Below are 8,033 nucleotides of genomic sequence, written 5' to 3'. Positions count from 1 at the left end.
TTCAGTAATTGTCACCCTGTACATCCCATAGACGATCGATCTCTGCACCTGCCGGACACGTAGTTTCTTTCACCTTCCTGATGCACGTTGTGAGTCATCAGAAGCTAATATTTTTCCTGTCATCAGTTTTAACACAACCCTTTGGAATGAGCTTTACTTATGACTGAACTTGCTACCTCGCACTTAAGGGGTTCCTCGTAAGAAACCGTCACGGTTACTTCTTCGAGAAGCACCATAATTTTTTATTAGCTGTGTACAGGTGTGAACTGCCAGAGAACGTCCCATGCATGTTGGGGACATGGAGAGCGTGTGGGCAGAGGAGGAAGAGTTATGGGAGTGTGGACGCAGCGTCGGCCAATGGGGCGGCGAGGCGCGCCGAGGCGGCGGCTGGAGGCGGCGCGGCGCGCAGCGAGCCTCAGTGTGCGGCCAACAGCGCACGTGCTAGCAGCATCTTGCATCTGCCACGGCCGCAGGTAAGCATTTGCCGCTTCGCGACAGCACTTCCCCGGCGCCGGGCTCAGGGGAAGCGGTGACGGGGGCAAAAACTGACCACGTCAGCAGCGTACGTAGCGCCGGCTTACGCGAAATTTTGTGCTACGCTCCGTACTTAATTTTTCACTCCTTTCGTTTCTTCCTCGGTGCTCGGTTTTATATGAGAGCAACAGCTCTCGGTAATTTGTCTTTGGTGCTTTATTGCGCTCGGAGGAAGAACTGATCACAGGTTAGTTTCCACTTCCTGCACCGCGTTTTCTCTTATTTCGCTGCGGTGGAACACGATCGCGGTCGGTCGTCTCGCCGAGTGACTGCTCTCTGCCTTTGTTGCGTGCGCGGAAAACGTTCGTGTATTGCCCTTGAGACGGTCTTCTCCTTTGTCATACCACAGCAGCTGTCACTGGTGGTAGTAATCGATTGGCCGTAGGTGTTTTGTTGTGTTCCGAGGAAGAAGTGATCGGAAGTTATATAATGTTATGTTACGTTTAGTGAATCTGCAGTGGTCCTGCACTGTATGACAGGAAGCGTCAGTCAATGTACAATCCGGAGGAAACGTCACCGTATCAGTTTGCTACTTTTTGTAATGCTGCAGTACTACCTTCGGCAAACTTTTGAAGTTTTTTCTTTTCCAGACCTGTTCTAGATACAAATTTTACACATTTAAATCACGCAAATACTTTCCTACATTTCATGAATTTTTGGAGTGTAACATGTGAGAGGGCTGTGAAATATAACAGAATATCAAAATCTCCATAGGGAACTTGTGTAAACGAGTATCACTAATTCTTCGGTTTTCTTCATTTGAGTTTTGCCTCACTCGTTTTGAATTGACCCAGAATGTGAGGGAGCGCGTTTTATTAAAACTGTAAAAGAGTAATAGTCTTTTGAGGATCGCTGTGTCAGGTTACTTCTGCGAATTTCCTAATCATAGATAATCAACAGGCTTATTATACGACAGGCCTGTCTGTATTACCGATGTGAAGCAGAGATCTGCTGTTCGAGGATTTCTGTGCTGACCGGCCTAGGAAACAGACCCGGCTGTTTCACGGAGGGAGTTAAAACGTACAATTTTTCGCCAGTGTATTGTAACATGCCACTGCTTCTGAACACTCGAGTTGCGACTGTAAGCATATGGGAGCACTGTTAACGCGTTACGAACACTGCTAACGTTACTTCGGAAGAGTTCGAGAAATTGAACAATGCACTCACCTTGCGGTTTTCATTGTCATATTTGTAGTCTATGTTCTCCACCCCTTTTGAGACTCAACCGTTTCGTCAATGTCGAGCCAGGTAACTGGCTATAATTAACCTGTAGCTCTCGAGGGAACATCTCTAGCTTGCACTTTAAACCATTCAGCGATACACATGGAATCATAGTTCGTGGGGAGGGAATCTGTACGCAGTCGGTGCGCCCAACACGAACTCGACCGTTTCTCATTATGGCAATTACATGAAGTGCTTATCTTCATCTATGCAGTTTTTTACGATTTATATCGTCCACCGTCAGGAATTCTGTATTTCATCTTCAAACATCTTCTCGCAACAGCGGACTTGTACTTGTGAGAATATTAGTCAATAAATGCGTGCTATGCAGTCCCAACCAAATTATTCCTAACAATATGTGCGTTATTCGTGAGACTGTCTACGCTCGTTGTGACGTGCAAAAGGGTCATGGTGGTTCAATTTTTCACCTAGTGCTTCATATTTAAAGGGGGAGACTATAGAAACTGTCAAATATTCTTCCCTCGAATGTTCTTTTGTGTGGTATACATATTCTGCTCCGCCTCTAATGACCTCACTCTCAACAAGACGTTCCATACTAAGCAAACAATTACGACTCGTATAAAAGAAAATAAAAACGAGCTACGGCCTTGTGAAATATCGCGTAATAAAACAACGGCAGGCGCTGAATATTCACGTTGCAGGCTTAGCGATTCCGTTTGCGGTGCTAAGTTGGTGAGATTAGAGCTGTAGGCGTTCTGTCAGCGGTAATGCGTGGTTTCCCAGAAAGACAGCGAGCCGGAGCGCGATAGGACTCCACCTCACACCAAGTGGACTGAGGGTGCACAGCGATTGCATTACTCAGTAATCTGCCCCTGTTTCACATCTCTGTCTTCTTCTCGGTGACTATAGTACTTCTCGGCTACTTCGTTGTCTAATTTTCGTATGGGCTGTCGATGAACTCGGTTGCTAAGTAATTCACCAGTACTAACAAAATGCATTTTTACTGTGGCAAGAGGAAGTAATCGACTCAGTACGTGTCACTGACTTGACTAATAGTCATTGACGTCTAGTGTAACTTTGAAATGACGAGACTTCTTACGCCTTCAGACGGTACTCGTATTTCACAAAAGTGTATTTTTATATTGAATGTAAAAGTTACATCTGTTTTTGTGCCCATAACTATATGGAAGAAAATTTTCAACTAGTCTTCTGGAATTTTTGTGGCATTCGAGTATTTCTTTTTAAATACCAATATCAAACCACGTCCATTAATGAATGGATTTTGCACAATCGTATGAAACTTGCATTTCGCTGAAGAGCACACCAAGGTGCGCTCTTAATGTATGCCTTGCACAAGGTCTGCCATATTTTCACTGTAAGTTTTCTAGTGAAACTAAGTTTATCTTCCCAACAACGGTTATAGCCAAGTTTTCTTTGTTCATTGAAGTCGCTACGCACTCTTAAAAGGTTTTAAAATAAAGAGATCTACATAAAAATATCTGTAGTAATCGATTGGCCCTTGGTGCGTTATTGTGTTTCAAGGATGAAGTGATCAGAAGTTACGTAACGTTTTATTATGTGTAGTGAATCTCCCGTGGTCCTGCACTGCGAGAGATGATGACAGAAAACGTATAGTACGAAAAGCACGTCACCAAATCATTTGATGATGTTCTGTGATATCGCACAATTGTCTCTGGCTGACTGTTCAAATTTTATCTCAACAGAGCCTGTTCTAGACCCGTATCTTACACATTTATATTATGCAAATACTTCGCTACTGTTCTTGAAGAATTTTTCTATTGAAACACGCGAGATGGCTGTGAAGTATGACGGAATATCAAAATCTCCACAGGGTACTTTTCTAAACGAATATCACTGATTGCTGAGTTTTATTAATTTGGGTTGTGCCTTATTTGTGTTGAATTGATCCAGAATATGAGGAAGCGCGTTTTGTACAAATCAGAAAAGCAATCGAGGATAGCTGCTCCTGATTTTTTTCTGTGAATTTCCTAATTATGGATAATCAACAGGTGTATGTTACGACAGAGCTGTCGATTTTACCGATGTGAAGCAGAGATCTGCCGTTCGAGGAGTTCTATGCTGATCGGTCCAGGAAACACACTCAGTTGTTTCATGCTGGGAACTAAAACGTAGAATTTGTCGCCGTTGTATTGTGAGATGTCACTGCTTTTAAGCACTTGAATTGCAACTGTAAGCATTTGGGATCACTGTTCACATACTACGAACACTACTAACATTACTACGGAAGAGTTCGAGAAAGTGAACAATGCACTCACCTTGCTATGCATACTTAATAACGAAATTCACACTTTGTTTCACTTGGTTCGCACGTCAGTGTGCACAATAAAAACACTTGGCTACAGATTTCTCTTTACTTTTGTCACTTTGGAAAATCATAATACATTTTAAGCGAATGCGCCTCAAAGCTTATTCATTCATCGAAACATCTCAAAAATAACGGTAATTAACCTTCGTGGTCAATGTAGCAAACTACAGAATAGCCATTTTATATTTCCTGTTATGTACACTTTTGTACACTCCTACGCTACTTGGTTTAATACGCAAGCTAACGAGAAATCTGGTCTCCAGATTACGTTGCTGAAGAGTGAATAGCTCCATTTAAATTACTTTTAGACGTATTAAGATCTTGAGACTTCTGAGTTTATTGAAATATGGTGATTTAATAAAGCAGGTCGAAATTCTCTCGGGGAAGAGGATTGAGATTTCTGAATGTAACCCTCTAAGTCTCCTCAGTCATTTCTTAAAATTAATACTGGAAAACACGTTTCCTGATACACGGGCTGGTCTTCCTCGTGGTGCCCAAGGTCTCTTAATTATAGTGCGAGCTCCATAGGCCTTCCTTTTACGTCAGACAATTATTAACAAAGAATGTCGCAACTGTTACCACTAAGCGTGATATTTACGTCAGCACCTGAAGACTGTAGCATCCTATAACCTATAAAGATATTACCAGCCAGCAATTGAGATAACCCTTCACTCTCCGTTCCTTTCTGATTGTGCAGTAAACAGCGTTGAAGATGGTGTGTGTGTGTGTGTGTGTGTGTGTGTGTGTGTGTGTGTGTGTGTGTTTGTTTGTTTGCAGAACTCTATACCAGGGTCTGCCCGAACAATCTAGAAATCCTTGTTCCAGTAATACATTCGTGCTGTTCCGCTACACCGCAATTTTTATCTGTCTCAACTCCTCAACTCGGCGCATATCCTACTTCAAGGTGAGAGCTTCGTTCTGGCAAATGGTTTATTGTTTACTCTTCCGGTTTACAAAATATGCCCTCGTCTTCCATTGAAGTAGGATCAGTTATTCGCTAACATTCTGTTGACAATGAGATCATCCTTATCTAATGGAAACAGTAGACGAAGGAGATCCACTAGATGCAATCTTAGTAGATTTCTGAAGGGCGTTCAGCATTGTACCGCACTGTCGACTGATAATGAGGTTAAGATCATAGTGAGGATTTTCTCATATGTGTCGTTGGATCGAAAAAAGTTTGAATTATAGACAAAAATTTACCAACGGGTGTGCCCCAGGAAACTGTGGTAAGACCATTAACACTCTCAGTTTAAATAAAAGTTTCTTGCAAATTGGATCAAGAGCTCTCAAAATTGTTTATTGCCGTGACTGTTGCTTACAGGGAAATAGGATCGCTCTATAAGTGTAAGAAAACGCAAAAGGCTTAGAAAATATTTTAATTTAGTATGTTGAATAAGGACTGGCCTTACATGTATGTAACGACCATAAATGAAAGAAATAATCCTGTATTAATCGATTTAGCCGGCCGCGGTGGCCGAGCGGTTCTAGGCTCTTCAGTCCGGAATCACGCGGCTGCTACGGTCGCAAGTTCGAATCCTGCTTCGGGCATGGATGTGTGTGATGTCCTTAGGTTAGTTCGGTTTAAGTAGTTCTAAGTCTAGGGGACTGATGACCTCAGATGTTAAGTCCCATAGTGCTTAGAGCCATTTGAACCATTTTTTGTATTAATTGATTGAAAGGTTCTTGAAATTGTCACCGTGTTTAAATATCTAGTAAAAATACTACGTATCAGTTGAAATCAACACGCGAAACCAGTAATTAGGAAGGTGAAACGTTGGGAAGACCTGGGAAGTGTAGTCTCTGAAGGAAACGGGATGCAAGACTCAATGACCATCTAATATCTAATCTAGGGTAGTACACCACCGTTCAAAGTTTGAATGGAAATCGCTTAAATAAGGACGATGCTGTTCTCACATTACTCTGTTGGATTAAATTAAATAATCTACATTCAAGGCAGGCTATGTCTCCATCTCACACCTCGAGTACGTACCGTGAGAATAACATACGAACAGTTGTGTTTTTCTCGCTCCATTTCCGAATGGATTAGAAGAGAGAGTGGGTTAGTATTGGTATGAGGTACCCTCTGCCATACACTTTATAGTAGCTTACGCAATATACATGCAGAATGGCGCAGTTGTGGCGCAACAACGGGAGAGTACTGAAAAATATCTATAATCGAGCTTAATACTTGTCAGCACTGATCTGAAATCTGCACAGTTTGCGGTTATGGATTAGCAAGCAAGAATTTGTCTGCTCTCGCTCCTCGACCCTTACCCCTGCTCTTGCCTCCTCCTCTTACTCCCATCAGTCCCATCCCCATGCCCCCACCCCGCCGCTCCATTTTCTCACTCTCTCTCTCTCTCTCTCTCTCTCTCTCTCTCTCTTACGCACTCACTTCAGCTATCCATCGAATTCGCGTGTTTATTTATTTTTGCACGATTCTTTCGATATTTTCCTTTGCTCTATTCTCGCTTTTGCTGCAGATGACACTAGTGATATGAGTCTGTCCTTGATGTTACAGCGGACGCGATATGCTCGCGAAGCTACTTAGCGCTAACTTCCTTCATTAAGGGACTCAGTCGGGACTTGAAGGATACAGAAATAGAACAAAGCTTCATTATAGGATTACCACGACCTTCATCCTTCGCAGAACTTAGTGGTATCTAAGTTTCAAGCCCTGCAATTATTTGGATTAATTATACTGTTAAACTGGTATATAATTGGAGGGATGAAACGAAAGACCACAGCATTAACGTTCTGCTTTAGGAAGGAGTCTTTGCGTTGTCAGACTGCGTTGTCATAACTCTTCCCTGTGCAGAAGCGATTAGTTGTACAGACATTTTTCCCGAACACACTATCATTGCATTCATTGAGATGGAGATGTTACAAAAAGCGAAACCTAAGACATCGGTAAAGTAGTAACATGAGTTTGAGCCGTCTTTAGAGTTCAAACAAAATGAGGTGATGTAGTAGTGGTTAAGGCAATAGACTCGCATTCCGCATTTGAGACTTCCACATCCCCGTCTGACGATCGTAAATTAGGTTTTCTGTTGTTTCTTCGTCACTTCAGAGCAATGCCGGAATGATTCTTTCTAAACGATCGCCATCTTTGTGCGTGCGAGCTGGTGTTTCATTTCGAGCAGAGTTGAGAAGACGTTAAATTTTATCCCTCCTTTTAATATTGAGGTAGAGGAATTTCGTAGCTATGAGTGCGTGAGCAACTAATGATGGTATTTGCTTCAGTTTCATGACCAAATTTTTCGACTTAAGTAACATGTACTCAGGTAGCAAACCGTCCAAAACCAGAAGATAGTTCAGATCGAGCTTTGGTACTCGAGTGATCGACCTTTCGGATTTTGAATAGGTTTTCCTAAGACTCACAAATTTCTCTCAAGCCAGTTTTTTATTTGTCGAATGTTAAAATGTCCTTTCTTTCAACGGACCTTGTTTGTGTGGAACGTTAAGACACAGCATCTCTAATGAAACAGGGTCGTCTGTTTGAACATCCATCCCACGACGACGGGTTGAGCACCACAACGCCCTGTAGGAGTTGGTATGTCGTCTCTTTCCTCAGACTAGGCGTTGACTTACAGTTTAACGTCATATACACTATTGAAACGATTACGAATTTTTCACATACACGACAGTTATCAAAACTGAAGGTCAAGCAAATTTTCAAAATGAATTCTACTGACAACCGAGGTTACAGACTCAGGACATTGAATTTATTTCCCGAAAAAAACGTGATGATCGTTCAATTCAGGCCGGTATTTATATCTAAGTGAGAATCGTTTTACGGACATTAAACCGTGGTCAGTGACATGTTCCTGTGTCTTACGTTTCGTCCCTTTTCACGGAAGATATCTTCAGAGGTTATAAAAATGTAGTTGGTTAATTTTAAAAGGTAAACTAACTTTTAGCCTCTAAAGTGGTCTGAAACTGAATTGTTTAATCGCCCAAATTTTCA

General features: G+C 42.1%; 1 protein-coding gene across 1 annotated transcript in view; it reads left to right on the top strand.

The window, feature by feature from the left end:
* Positions 1-435: 435 nt before the first annotated feature.
* The window catches only part of LOC124722851 (ecdysone 20-monooxygenase), a 163,365-nt gene continuing 155,767 nt past the window's right edge, over positions 436-8,033 (top strand). Inside the window, exon 1 of the mRNA XM_047247976.1 lies at positions 436-473. The gene's annotated coding sequence lies outside the window, so the exon portion shown is untranslated. The remainder of the gene's footprint in view (positions 474-8,033) is intronic.

The sequence above is a fragment of the Schistocerca piceifrons genome, chromosome X (assembly GCF_021461385.2).
Source record: "Schistocerca piceifrons isolate TAMUIC-IGC-003096 chromosome X, iqSchPice1.1, whole genome shotgun sequence".
Taxonomy (NCBI): domain Eukaryota; kingdom Metazoa; phylum Arthropoda; class Insecta; order Orthoptera; family Acrididae; genus Schistocerca; species Schistocerca piceifrons.
The sequence above is the reverse complement of the archived record's forward strand: the minus strand, read 5'-3'. Positions and strand labels throughout refer to the sequence as shown.